Source organism: Alexandromys fortis, unplaced genomic scaffold (assembly GCF_014885135.2).
Source record: "Alexandromys fortis isolate MF-2015 unplaced genomic scaffold, M_Fortis_MF-2015_v1.1 scaffold_252, whole genome shotgun sequence".
NCBI classification, from domain to species: Eukaryota; Metazoa; Chordata; class Mammalia; order Rodentia; family Cricetidae; genus Alexandromys; species Alexandromys fortis.
This window is the reverse complement of record NW_026068127.1, coordinates 278,801-293,706: the sequence shown is the minus strand read 5'-3', so window position 1 is coordinate 293,706 and position 14,906 is coordinate 278,801. Positions and strand designations below refer to the sequence as shown.

The following is a 14,906-nucleotide window of genomic DNA, read 5'->3' as shown; positions in this document are numbered from 1 at the left end:
TCCTTGAAGTAAATGCCATATTGACTTTAAAGAGAATGAGTTTGACCTACTAGTATTACACTGTGTAATGAATGTCAAGATATAGTAAATTAATAGCTGAGGGTGCAGATCTGGATATAGTGGCATATATCCGTGATCCCCAAGGCAAAAAGACCATGAGTTCAAAGGCAGCCTGAGCCACCCAGCAAATTCCAGGTCAGCTTGGTTTTATAGTGACATCCTGTCACAAAACTACTAACTCAATAAACAAATAAATGAAAACTTGAGGGTGCAGAATGACATATAACTTATGTTCCTTTTAAGAAAAAACAAGTGCTGTCAAATACTGAGTTGTCTATGCAAGTCCACATACATGTATGATGTGTAGAACTATGCATATATGCCCTTTGGGGAGGAAGCCTAGAAGATGAGGGGTCGAGGGATGGACTTTCCCTGTATATGTTTTTATTCTATTTGGAATTTTTATTATGGTATGTGTAGGGCCCATGGGTCTACCCCTGCTCCTGGGGTTCATCTTGAGGACAGTTTCTGGTCAGCCAGCTAAAACATTCTGTTTGTTCCTGTGCTCCCTCTGCCCCTCCTGGTGGTTAGCTATAGGGCATTGTTTACTCCATCTTGGGTGTGGCAATTTCCCACCTGCCTGGGGGGGAATTCCTTGTGCAGCAGCTAGGTATATAAGGTTTTCCCTAAGTTTGAATAAATGGCATTCAGCTGATCTCCTTTCGAATGACCCGGGTCTCTTGTGTGTTCTTTCAATCTCCATGCCCTTACCAGCTCGCGTACGGTACAGTGGCATGCGTACTGTACCCACAGGGTAACACAGAATCAGATATTACAGGTATTCATTATTTTTCAAATATAATAAAACTTTAAACTTGGGGAGAGGCTAGGTATGGTGGTGCAAACCTTTAATCCCAGCACTCAGGAAGCAGAGGCATGCAGATCTCTGTGAGTTTGAGGCCAGACTGGTCTACATAACAAGTTCCAGACCAGCCAAGGCTACATGGCAAGACCCCATAAGCAAAACATGCAAATGTCTTAGACATGAATTTCAAATACATGCACCCTTGGTACAAGAAAACAAACTCCACTTCTAGACATTCATTTCAGATATACACTCAAGCCTGGGATGTAACTAAGTGATAGAGCACTTGCCTAGTGTGCAGGAGGCCTGAGGTTCCACCTCAGCACAGAAGGGAAAATAAATAAAAACGATAACATACCCAAAGTCAGGTTGACTTATGTACATGTTTATGATAGCATTGTTTATAATGGCCAAAGTTTGGAGCCAATCAAATACATACAGTAGGATGTTGTTGAAACCACGTATTATGAAACTGTGACATCCTTAGAGGCTGTCAAAAGGAAAGAGGAAGCTCTGCAGGCATGGAGATGGGAGCAAGCCTGTGCCTCCTTCAGTGGACCTGGGGAAATGGCTCAATAGGAAAACCACTTGCAATGCAAGTGAGGACCAAACTTTGGCTCCCCAGAACCCAGGTAAAAGCAGGGCAGGTGTGGCAGCCACCTAGAATCTAAGAATCAAGAGGCAGACACGGGGGAGGCTTCAGAACTAAAAGTGTTGAGCAAGTGAAGAAGACAGTCCACATTAACTTCCTGTTTCCACATACACATGTATGTGTGTGCACATGTGTGCACACTCACACATGAGAACACACATGCATACACACAAACAAATGACAGAGAGAGAGAGAAAGAGCTCATCAATGAAGAGTAAGGTGCCCCATTGATGAGGTAAGGGAGAAGGTAACATTTACTCAGATTTGATTGAGTATGAAAACTAATTCTGGAAGAATGCATCAAGAGATAAAAATGAGCAGGGCAGGGTGGCACACACCTCTAATCCCAGCACTTGGAAGAAGGAGGCAGGAAAATCTTTGAGAGTTCAAGGCCAGTGTGGTCTACAAAGTTGTAGGGGAACATGAATAAAGTAGTCCCACACTAGCTCAGAATTTAGTATAATGGAGCTTTTTTTTTTTTTATTTGGTGGGGACTCACAAAGAGACCCTATGCCTTAGTTGCTTGTTTATCACAGTGACAGAGGCAATTTAGAAAAAGCATTTAATTCAGAAAGCATTTAATTTGGGACTCATGATTCCAGCGGGTTCTAGACCATCGTGTTAGGGAACATGGCGGCGGCAGGCAGGCAGGCATGGCATTGGTGCAGGATTCACATCTCAATCCACAACCATGAGGCAGAGGGTGGGGGTTGGGGTGGAAAGAGAGTGTCAGGGACCAGCCTTGGCATAAATCATTTCTCATATCAGAGTGGAGGTGTGGGAATTAGTGAAGCACAATTCACATGACAGTATCAGAGGAGTTTCAGTGATCCTTCATAAAATCCTGAATTCACATCACCCCCCATTTATTCTCCAAACATCTTTTATATCAAATGTAAACTGAGGGGGAGTTCATTAACATTCTGTTTCCTAGGTATGTGTGTGGGATGGGATGATTTAGGTCACGTCTATACCTGTGCCCATTTTGTCATGTACTGAAAAAAAATCTCTTCCACAGGTGATTTCCTAACTTACAATAGAAGGAGCAGAATGACATTAGCCTATCCTGATCACTGTTTAGCATGGCATCAAGTTGTTTTCCTATCAAAAGCCAGGCGACCATCTTCTGTGTGGCAGGTGTCAATTGCATTGCGTCCTGTAGGTCGCTCAGAATTCTCTGACCACCAGACAATGTAGGAATATGGGCCCGCATAATTCAGCCCCTGCAAGAGAGAGAGAAAGAACACTAACTGGAAATGGCAGGGCTTATGAAACCTCAAAACCCATTCCCCAGGCCAGTAACATGCCTCTTCCAACAAGGCCACAATCCTTCTCAAATAGTTCCACCAACTGGGTATTAAGTATTCAAATATTTGAGGCTATGGGAGCCATTCTCATTCACACCACCGCACCAGGCTCAATAAAATAAAATAAAACCCTGTGCTGGCTAGTTTTTATGTCAACTTGACCCAAGCTGGAATCATCTGAGATGAGAAAGCCTCAAACAAGATGTTTCCACAAGATGCAGCTGTAGGCAGGTCTGGAGAGCATTTTCTTAATTAGTGACTAGTGGGGAGGTCCAGCCCATTGTGGTCCTGGGTTCTGTAAGAAAGCAGGTTGCCACAAACCAGCAAGTAGTCCCCTTCATGGCCTCTGCATCTGCTCCTTCCCTCAGGCTCCTCCCATTTGAGTTCCTGCCATGACTTCCTTTGCTGATGCACAGTTTGGAAGTGTAATCAGAATAAACCCTTTCTTCCCCAAGTTTCTTTTGGTCACTGTCCTGGCTACTTTTATGTCAACTTGACTCAAGCTAGAGTCATCTGAAAAGAGGGAACCTCAACTGAGAAAATGCCTTCTTAAGACCTGGCTGGAGGACACTTCTCAATCAATGATGGGCGAGGGCCAGCCCATGGTGGAAGGTACCATCCCTGGGCTGGTGATGCTGGGTTCTATAAGAAAGCATGCTGAAGCCAGGCGGTGATGGCTCATGCCTTATCACAGCACTTGGGAGGCAGAGGCAGGCAATTCTCTGTGAGTTTGAGGCCAGCCTGATCTACAGAGTTCCAGGACAGCTCCAAAGCTACACAGAGAAACCTTGTCTTGGAAAATAAATTAAAAAAGCAGACTGAGCAAGCCATGAGGAGCAAGCCAGTAAGTCGCTCCCCTCCATGGCCTCTGCATCAGCTCCTGCTTCCAGGCTCTGGTCCTGTTTGAATTTCTGCCCTGACTTCCTTTAGTGATGGACCATATCTTAGAGCTTCTGTTGCTGTGAAGAGACATCATGACCACAGCAGCTCTTATAAATGAAAACAATTAATTGGGGTTTAGTCCATTGCCATCATGGCGGGAAGCATGGGGCACATAGGCAGAGGCACTGAAGAGGTAGCTGAGAGTCCTACATCTGATTTGGCAGATGGCAGGAAGAGACGGCCACACTTGACCATCTGAGACCTCAAAGCCTGCCCCAGTGACACACTTCTTCCAATAATGCCACACCTACTCCAACAAGGCAACACCCCCTAATAGTACCCCTCCCTATGAGCCTATGGGGGCCATTTTCATTCAAACCACCACAGACCACAAATGGAAGAGGAAGTTGAACAGACCCTTTCTTCCTCAACTTGCTTTGGGTCACGGTGTTTCCTCATAGCAATAGTGACCCTAAACAGGACAAGGTCATGGTGTTTCTTCATAGCAACAGAGCTCTACAGGAGACAAACCCCTTGGGGGGGGAGGAACTGGATATACAGAGGACGGAAATAAGAAGGAGACTTTGTCCCTTTGACTTTAGAGGCCTGTGAACTATTATCCATTAACAATAAAACTCAGTGTCCTGCTGTAGCGCCACTACCGTGCTGTAGGCAGAGGGGTTTGCAGCGTGAATTCTAATTGTTCTTAAGAATAAAACCCTGGGGAAAAAAAAAAAGAATAAAACCCTGGAGTCAGATATTAGGGGGTGAAAGCTGAGCGATCAGAGAAGCAGAGTGTCAGCCACTAGAGAGTTCTTACTTCTACCAATGCTCAGACTGGGATTAAAGGCGTGTGATCCCAAGTACTGGAATCACCTTTGTGTGAGCTCTGTTTCTCTTTCAGACAGTCAATCAATGGCCTTGAACTCACAGAGCCCCATCTGCCTCTGTCTCCTCAGTGCTGGGATTAAAGGTATGGGCCTCTATGGTTAACTAGTGACTCTAATTTTCAGGCAAGCTTTATTTGTCAGATCACAAATAAATATCACTGTTGTTTGTGGAGATAACTTAATCAGTAGCACAGTCAATGTGTCCTTCCTTCAGTGGCAGAGACAAAAATTGTCACATGTTTCCCATTGTGTCTACAAAATAAACTGGAATCAAGGCTGGAGACAGTTCAGCAGCTGAGAGCACTGGCCACTCTCCTAAAGGACCCAGGTTCAATTCCCAGCTCCTATAACTCCAGTTCCAGGAATCTGATACCTCTTCTGACCTCCAAGGCATTGCACACAGGCAAAACACACGTGCATAGAACAAACGAAATAATAAACAAACTGGGTCGTTTCTGGGGATTGCTCCAGGTAAACTGGTTAGCTCCCAGCTTTATCATCACAAAAGGTTATTTACAATTGACAAGGCTGGAGCACCTAAGGTAGAAAGTGACAAAAGCCTTGAAGGGAGTGGTTGGAGACTTAGCTCAGTGGTAGAGTGTTTGATCAGCAAGCTAAAGGTCCTGGGTTCAGTCCTCAGCTCCAAGGGGGTGCGAGTGGGGGTGGCAAGGGGAAAGCTGGCAGGATTGACTTGGGAACCTCTCTGCTGAGAAAAATTTCTCCACAATGCTCTTCAAGACTCAAATGGCCCTCAGCCAGGCACAGAGAGTGTGGTCACAGCAGCTGGGTCAGTTTGCTGTGTCTGTTTCCCACAAGGGTGCTGTTTGAGCAAAGAACTGGCCAGAGAAACTTGAGAATCACACTCTCACATCACTTCAGAATGAGAGGTTTGTGTCGACCAATAATTTATCAGGCTTCTGGATGTGGCCAACATCATCTGATTTCATGGTGTTGAGAAACAATTTGAAAAAGGAACCAAGTTTGCAAGCCCAGTCCTGAAGACACTGCCCCGTGCATATGGTCCCCGTGCATATGGCCCCCGTGCATATGGCCACTGCAAAGACTGGGCTGCATTAGACATCTGCAGAGAGAGAGCAGACTTAAGGTCTTCGGTGATGAGTGGCCATTATTATTCAGTGAGGGGTACTAAAATTTCTGGCCATTAGTTATAAATGCATTTGTTCCCTACGTGGTTTCCATATTAGCTTTTGAAATATTCAGGGTCTGAGAATTTTCTTGTATATGTTAGAACTCTTTTGGTCACATGCAAGCAAGTACATGACCCAAACAGAGGCTTAAGCAAAACATGAGTTTTCTGGGTTATGTAACAAACCAAAGCCCAGGGCTTCCTCTCCTTCTCAGCTTTGGTCATAGACTTGTTCCCACTCAAACTATCAATATTACAGCAGCGATCACCAACCTGGCTCACATCCCCTCCGGGGGGAAAAAAAATCAGGACATAGAGTGTCTGGTGCAAGATTCCACCCAGTACTCGTCACCAGCTCCAAACAACTCTTCGGCAGTCAGAGGAATCGCTCCCATCAGACGCTCTGTGCCCAAGCCAGCAGTGAAGCCCCAGCATCAGCCACACCAGGGAAGCAAGGGTTCCCACGGAAGTGGAGGCTTCGTGGAGGGCAGTGAGAACAGCTGTCCGTGGGCAGCTGGAGCTTGGGATAATCGGTGTGCGATGAAATCTAGTAGGAGTGAGGGTTTGCCAAAGCAAGCAAGGGCCACCGAAGGAAAGCGGGAAGGATGCAAGAGAGAATTATCCCAATCACTCAGGTTAATATTTTAAAGAGAGAATTATCCCAATCACTCATGCTAGTATTTTAAAGAAGTTGACGTTTCTGGACTTGACATGTAATTTCAAAAAGAAAGAATAATTGTTTTATTCTTCAGAACTTAGAAAATCTCCATAAAATGAGCTTTGAGAAGAAAATTTTAATCCTGAGAGTCACTGGGAATATGATTAGTCTTCTAAAAGCATGTCAGACATAAAAGACATGCTGGGAACCAGCTACTGTCAGTTCTAGATGGAACGTCTGGCTTGAAAGGGGTTTCTTCTCCATGTAAGGCTCTCCGCGATAATATGTAAATCGGAGGTGATTCGTACAACTCAGAGCGAGAGTAAGAAGTTTGGGTGAGGAGTGACTTTTAAAAATAGTTTGATTGCTAATCTCTATAGTCATCATGTCTCTGGTGGCAGGAAATTTAGTTCAATCATTTTTCTAAGTCACTGTAGAGAATAAGTAATTATCAAAGGGAAAAAACATTTCTGAATCTGTCTTGGAGCACACGTTGACATAAGGAGGGGAATCTGGCGTGTGCAATTTCTCCTGAGCCCCTCTGGCAGGCACTATCCGCAGCCTATCCAATAGCTCTTTCCCCCATCTCAAAACATCAATAAACAAAAACGTTAAATATGTAAATAAAAGTCCTATTTGCTCCGGAATTGCAAACCGAGAGCTCAGCTGCATCTCAAGTAAACCAGGGCGCTCCGTTTTCTCTCTGTCCCTAAAAAGGGACATGCGATGAAGTTGCCCAGGAATTCTGCAAAAAGCCTCCATTTTTTCTTTCTACTTAGGGAGACTTAAAACGAAGAGAAAGCCCCTTTGCTGGCTTTCTTTCCTTTGCCTTGCTCCCTGAAGCGATATTTTGAGCGCCATCGCCACCTTGTGGCCACAACAGGAAAGCCACTAGACGAGCCAGCCACCCCCGCCAGAGCTTCTAGACATCTTAAATGGCACATTATGGGTGGGGCCGAACCACCTTTAACTGCACATCTTGTTACTTCCAACCCAAACAGTCCCGAAATGACGTCTTCTCATTTTTTTATTTGAGGTTGACATTAAAAAAATCACACAGCTAAGGTTTGAGGTGATATACTTACTTGCCTTGTAAAAGCTAAGACAAAGGATCAACTCATTCTGCAAGAACATTTCTTTGGGGGCTTTATCCTGACAATACCATAGATGTAAATAATGTGTTTGATCTCATTGTCTTCTCTTGTCCCTCCCCTCCCTCAATGAAGACTTTCTTCTTAACTAGGGCCCCTTGGCTTTGATGTGTATCCCACGGAGTTTAAATAGGGTTGCTTGAATGAGCATAGAGCACAGGCGATTTACCAGTGGGTACTCCACAGAAGAAAACATCTCTCTTTGGCTGTAAACTACAAATTGCCCTTCAAGGAGGGATGGGTCAGATAAGCCCCTCCCCGTGTTTGAATGTTGACCGACCTAATTTTGCAGGCAGGTCTTTTGCAGGGTACTGATGCCGGCAGTTCGTGAGTACAATGGCTTTGTGGAATCCAGAAGACTGGCTTATATTCTTCCCATGTTTTGATGTTCTCTGAGCCTTAGAAGTGACAGAGTCTTGTTTAGGGCTATTTATTACTAGACTCTCAGTGTTTTGACCAGTTATGAGTCTCGGAAGTCACCGTCACCCACTGCAAGAATAAGCTTCTCTCACCAAGGACACCTTAGCACTGCTCTAGGACATAAAGTAAATATTTAAAAGGCAGACAGATGGGGACAACAGGTCCATTTAGAAATCAACAGTGATAGCTACGCTGTCCTGCTAAGGGCTAATGTCCCCAGCCTTGATCTATTGATCAGTTTTATACCGGGAATGAAATCCCTCCAAAATACAAGCAAAAAGTGGCTGGTTACTGTCAAACAGCCACACGACTACTATAATATTGGACACATTGTGCCTGGAAAGTTGTAGCATGCAGGCACTACAGCTAGGTAAGACAATTTAAGATTTTTCTTCCCCGAACAAATAATTTAATAATAATAATAATAATAATAATAATAAATTAGTACAGACCTAAACAGAGAACTCTCAACAGAGGAATCTAAAATGGCTGAAAGACACTTAAGGAAATGCTCAACAACCTTAGCCATCAGAGAAATGCAAATCAAAACAACTCTGAGATTCCATCTTATACCTGTAAGAATGGCCAAGATCAAAAACACTGATGACAACTTATGCTGGAGAGGTTGTGGGGAAAAGGGAACACTTCTGCATATTGCTGGTGGGAATGCAAGCTACTACAACCCCTTTGGATGTCAGTGTGGTGATTTCTCAGAAAATTAGGAAACAACCTTCCTCAAGACCCAGTAATACCACTTTTGGGTATATATCCAAAGGATACTCAATCATGCCACAAGGACATGTGCTCAACCATGTTCATAGCAGCATTGTTTGTCATAGCCAGAACCTGGAAACAACCTAAATGCCCCTCAACTGAAGAATGGATAAGGAAAATGTGGTACATTTACACAATGGAGTACTACACAGCAGAAAAAAATGACATCTTGAGATTTGCAGGCAAATGGATAGATCTAGAAAATGTCATATTGAGTGAGGTAACCCAGACCCAGAAAGACAAATATTATATATACTCATTCATAAGTGGCTTTTAGACATAAAACAAAGAAAAACCAGCCTACAGTTCACAACCCCAGTGAACCTAGACAACAGAGAGGGCTCTAAGAGTGGCACACATGGTTCTAATGTACTTGGGAAGTAGAAAAAGACAAGATCTCCTGACTAAATTGGGAGCGTGGGGGTCATGAGAGAGAGTTGAAGGGGAGGGGAGAAGAAGGGAAGGGATCGAAGAATAATATATAGCTCAATAAAAATAATTTTCTTTTTTTAAAAAACGAGTTTTCTTCCCCAATATTATGATGTACAATGGGCAAGGAACCATCCAGTTACCAAGCTGGATGGATTTTGGATGAAGGCGATGAAAGCGTGCAGAAGGTGATGAACAGAACGGCAGACGACATGAAGGTTTTATGGAAGAGAAGTCTCAGGATGAGAGTGGTGAGGAGGAAGAGGAACGTGAAACCATGACTCTAGGGGAGTCTGTGCGTGATGGTCTAGCAGATGAAGAGGCCAAGGAAAGAATGTTGGAGAAAAACAAACAAGAAAGCCTGGAAGAGATGTTTCCAGATCAAATGAATCCCGCCCCTGCCCTGTGATGTGGCGGCTAGAATTCGATTTGAGCTACAGAGGCTGCACCTGACATGTAAGACCTTAACGCTCTGATGAAGACAGACCCTGACAAACAGCGAGCAGGCTGTACAGACAGGATTTTCCAGATCCGATGGAAGCAGAACCCGACCCACTGAGGAACTGGATGAAGCAAATGACTTATTGAAGCAACATACCAGGGTGGTAAAGAAGGCCCTCTAGATACCCTTTCATTTTCTCACCTTTTCATAATAGGCAAAAGGTGGGAATCTTAGGATTCAGGCATTGTGCTCACCTGGCAGGATGCAGTCAGGCAGTACCCTGGCCAACCCAGGGTCTTATGCCTGTTACGTCACTACTCAGTACATAGTCTGTGCGCAGGCGCTAAACCCACCTTTAAAAGCCAAGCTCTCCCCTCCCTCCCTCCCTCTCTTCCCCCTTCCCCCCCCCCCTTTACTTCCACAAGGCCACTCACTCTGCACTCCCCTTCTCTCCTTGGCTTCCTTCCCTTCCCCCAATAAAACTTTCCGAGTGAGCAAGATCTGCTTGGTGGTCTGCATGGCGTGTCTACCTCTCACTGGCCAAGGTCCCTCTCACACCACCATATCATAACACTCAGTTACCCGAATTTTCCCTTTTGGCCCAACGAAAGCCAGCTAGCAGGGAGGAAGCTTCCACCTTAGCTCTAGCTTAATCTCTCTCCATTCTACAGGCACAGCAATATGGTGTTTCTCTCTAGTTCTGGTGGGCAACCAACAGCAGTGTCAAGAGCTGTATCTTTTTTTGTTTTAATTGGTATACAAAGCAGTCCATTCTTTCCGGCTTTTTCAGACGTTCTGAATCTTGGTTAATCCTCTCCCGATTCCCTCCCCTCTCCCAGTCTCCTGCCCCTCCCCAACAGCTGTTTTTCCATTATCCTATTCATTTAAATTTGATCCCGGGGTCTAACATAACAAGTTAGGCCCTTTTTTGTATTTATCATTTCCTTTGGAATGCCATTAAACATCTTTATTAGTAAGAGAACACTCCCTCACAGCTGACACCTGTCCTCCTGTCTCAACTGTGACAATCAGTAAAATCTGAGGGGGTCGAGCCTACAGTGGTAAAGAAGAACATTCACTGAAAGGTAAACTAATTTCTTTTTTTTTAAAGTAATTTTTTAAATTTATTTTTAACTTATGTACGAAATCATGATAGCACACATGTACAGTTTGGAACATTTAATGCCCTAAGTAATATTTTAACCAGACTGAACATACTTATTAAATTCTCAGCCTTTCTTTATAGTGAATACTTTCATAAGCACTTCTAGCTTTTTGGAATGTGGAGCACATTGTTTGTGAAGAAACACAGGAAGAAAGTGTAACTGTCAGAGGGAATTCAGACAGAGGGTCTCTGCGCTCTCCTTCAACTTTAAAAATTAAAAGTCAAAAATCTGTATGTTCACAATTCTTCAAAACTGAAAAGCAGGTTTTTTTTTGATTAAGCAAAATTATTTTTATTACCATCTACTTAGATATTTTATATTGTCCATTTTCTCCCTACTCCTCATCCCCCATGCCATACACCCTGAATCCCATCCTCACCTTTATGGGACAGTGTTCTTAGTTTACTACTTGGCTGGCAACTTTGGCCAAACCCAACATGTTTTTCTTGCTCTGTATCCTCCTTGCCCCTGTTCTAGAATGTGTTTTCCAAATAGCAACATCTCCTTATAGCTACAGCCTTCTAAGCCCTTATGTTTTGTTTTTGTTTGTTTTTCTTTTTCTCCTTTGCTTTGCAATCTTAAGCACAATGAATCCTTGTAGGGGTGGGAGGCTTTTAAAATTTCTGCACATGCAAGCTCCGTTACAGGAATTCTGATTCAGTGAATCAAGAGTGGGGTATGTTTGGCTAAACAACCTATGATTTTAGCATTTGTGTTTTCTTTAAAACCTTCCCTCACCAAGTTTGTTTTGTAATTAGGGGAAAAGAGGAAAATGGATGCTGGTTAGACCACTAACTTCTGTTCAATATTTTTATTGACTGTGGTGGTGGAGCAGCGAGGGTTGGGGTTCGTTGCATGTGTTTCACGTGTACCTCAGAGCAAATGTGAAGATAAGAGGATAACTTGTGAGAGTTGGTTTTCTCCTTACCCCATGTGGGTCCTGGGAATTTAACTCACATTGTCAGGCTCGCCTTTATCCACGGACCAACCTCACTGCATCTTAGACCTGGAGTTTAAAGTAGTGAGGAATATATGGAGCCCTGGACTGGACACACATACACAGTAAAAAGGTTGGCACATGGAGCATAAATCTAATTAATTTTATCAATAAAAACTAGGAGTCAGCAGGCTGGGGAGATGGCTGAGTGGTTGAAAGCACTGACTGCTCTTCCAGAGGACCTGGGTTCAATTCCACATGGTGGCTCACAATGTGTCTGTAGCCCTGGTTCCATGGGACAGGACACCTATCACAAAACACCAATGCACATTTTTTTTTTTTTAAAAAAAGGAATCAGATATGGGGGGAATGGGTATAAACTTGAAAGATCAGAGGAGCAGAGGAACAACTGCCAGTTGCATCCTACCTCTTCAGTTCCTCCGTCCAAAAAAGTTGAGACCCTCCCTCTGCCCCACCTCATTACTTCCTGTTTCCTCTCCATATAGTCTTCCAGACCTCTACAGTGATATTTTAGATTTTTTATTTATTTTTTATAAATAAAGCTTGCCTGAAGACCAGAAGGTAAAACCAAATCACTAGAGACCAGGCAGTGGTGTCACACACCTTTAATTCCAAGATTTTGGAGACAGAGGCAGATGGATCTCTGTGAGTTCAAGATCTTGTGGGCTACACAAGATCAATGCAGAAATAGATCCAGGTGGTGGTGGCCTACACCTTTAATCCCAGTATCAGGGAGTCACACGCCTTTAATCCCAGTTACTAGAGCAGAATATAGGCAAGATGAAACAAGAATTTATTCTCTTTCAGCCTAAGGATTTCTTAAAGGTTAGAGCTCTCTAGTGACTTGGCTGCTTTGCTTTTCTGATCTTTAGGTTGAACCTCAATAAGGTTAACTAGTGGCTATCTCTGCCCTCTGATTCCAAGCAAGCTTTATTTGTTAGAACACAAACAAAATATCATACATTTTCCCTCTTTTGTCTAAATTAAAAAGTGAAGGTTTTAGTTAACATAGTAAGACTATATAAAATATGTACAATAACTACATATAAATATATACAGGTAATAATTATATTAATAATGTCTAGTCCATTTGCATTTGACAAATTCAGAGAAAATCCTCCATTATCTATCCTATCTTGGTGAGTTGAAAGTGTTGTACCTAATTCACTTTCTATCCTAACTTGTATTACCAACCTAAAACTATCGTTTTATGTCTCTCATCCTTATACACTTTACACCTCTGTTGTGAGTCTCTTTTCTGAATTTATTAACAAGGAAAACTATACCTATCTAGTCTTCACCTCCATCAAAGACCTGAGAAGGATATAATATTACCAGAGTAAGTAGGAAGTGCAGAGCAAACTACTTCCAAAACTAAGAAATGACAGAAACAGCTGGCTGCCTGGACAGTACCCAAGGTTTCTCTGTAACATTGGGGCATCCATCTTTAGCCTACAGGCATAGAATATCTGACAAACTTTTCTGAGAAGCAGGAAATTCTGAAGGGCTGTCCCTCCTTGTCTTGGGAAAGTTCAACAGTCACTTAGTGTGTGTGTGTGTGTGTGTGTGTGTGTGTGTGTGTCCCTCTTGTCCAATTAGGACAGCATAGTGTTAGCAGTTGAGGCAAGGGCGGTTTCTTTCTTGCCTGGTGGCTTACTTTTCAACAAAGAAAGTAAACTCCATATGGAGTTTTTTGATGCCCATAATCTTCTCTGAAGTAGATTGGTGCTTCCTGAAGTAGACATGTCACATTGTCCTAAAAAAAAAAAAAAACCCTAAAACATCTTAAATGCCATATTCTATAGATCTCTGAAGTGTTTGAAGACTGCCTGTCTATCTAAAATAATCTGTTTGACCTTAAAAACATACTTCACATGACTACAAGTTTGATTATGATAGGTGACTAACTACAAACCTGCAGTTTTTCAGCATTCTGAATAATTTGTAATAATAACTTTCAAGGACTAGAAATTTATATTACATTGTTAAATAATCCATATAGGTACAATACCTTGAACAAGAGTAGAAATATATGTGCAATATGTACAATATGTTCTAACTAAAATAACTATATTTGTATCAATGTACAAAAGTCTTAAATGAGAGTAGAAACATATGTTCAATATAATAAAAATAAACTCAACTTTGTATCAATATATAAAAATCCATACCAATATAAAATATTTAAGACTGGTAGTTGCTTTTTTAGTTTAAAAGTAGATTCAATAATCTACCCCTTTATCCTCACTCCTATAGCTCTCTTTTTTTCTTTTCAGAACATTTTTGAATTTTGAATCTAATCTCCTTTGTTCAGCTTTTTTTCTTGACCATTACCAATAACACCTTGTTATCAACCCCCCTAAGTGATGACAAATATCCATAACCCACTGAATGACCAAAAACTGCCCACCCCACCTCTTGGGATTGTGGACGTCATGTTCTTAAAATTACTACTGTCTGGGGGTGATGACATCTTTAGGGATCCTGAAAAAATTGGGGTAATTGTCCAGTCCTGAGAGAGGTAGTTGTATCATTTGTTGTCCAGTCTATCTCAAGTCTTGGCTAGAGTGGTCTGTAAGGCTGGACCCTCTCAGCTAGCCACCTTGAACTTGTCCTAAGCAGTTTGTAGTCCAAAGCTGATCTTTGGGTGGTTTTGTCAGTTTAGTGCTTTACCACAATCGTTAAAGGACCACAATTTGTTAAGTTCATGCAAAGTACCAAAACTTAACTCCTACTTACCTGATAGAGACTCAAGCCGGAAATCATGTACAGGAAGCTAAATGAAGCCTTTTTCTATGATTAGTACTCTATACAACCATTAATATCATGATAATGAAAAGCATTCATTAGTTGCATAAGTTAGTTTAGATTGAATGGTCACATTGGTTGATGAAATGTTTCCTCTTCTGATCGAGAGATCCTACTTCTTCTGGTTTCTCCTGAATTTTTTTTTTTTTCGAGACAGGGTTTCTCTGTAGCTTTGGTGCCCGTCCTGGAACTAGCTCTTGTAGACCAGGCTGGCCTCGAACTCCCAGAGATCCGCCTGCCTCTGCCTCCTGAGTGCTGGGATTAAAGGCGTGCGCCACCACCGCCTGGCCTGAAATTTTTGTTTTATCTTCTAAAGCTGTTCTATCATCCAGAGCAGTATGGTTTTTTTTTTTTTTT

At 42.6% G+C, this 14,906-nt stretch overlaps 1 protein-coding gene across 1 annotated transcript in view; it reads right to left on the bottom strand.

Moving 5' to 3' along the window:
• Positions 1–1,164: 1,164 nt before the first annotated feature.
• Positions 1,165–14,906, bottom strand: part of LOC126490725 (serine/arginine repetitive matrix protein 3-like) — a 67,323-nt gene continuing 53,581 nt past the window's right edge. Inside the window, exon 4 of the mRNA XM_050125862.1 lies at positions 1,165–2,740. The gene's annotated coding sequence lies outside the window, so the exon portion shown is untranslated. The remainder of the gene's footprint in view (positions 2,741–14,906) is intronic.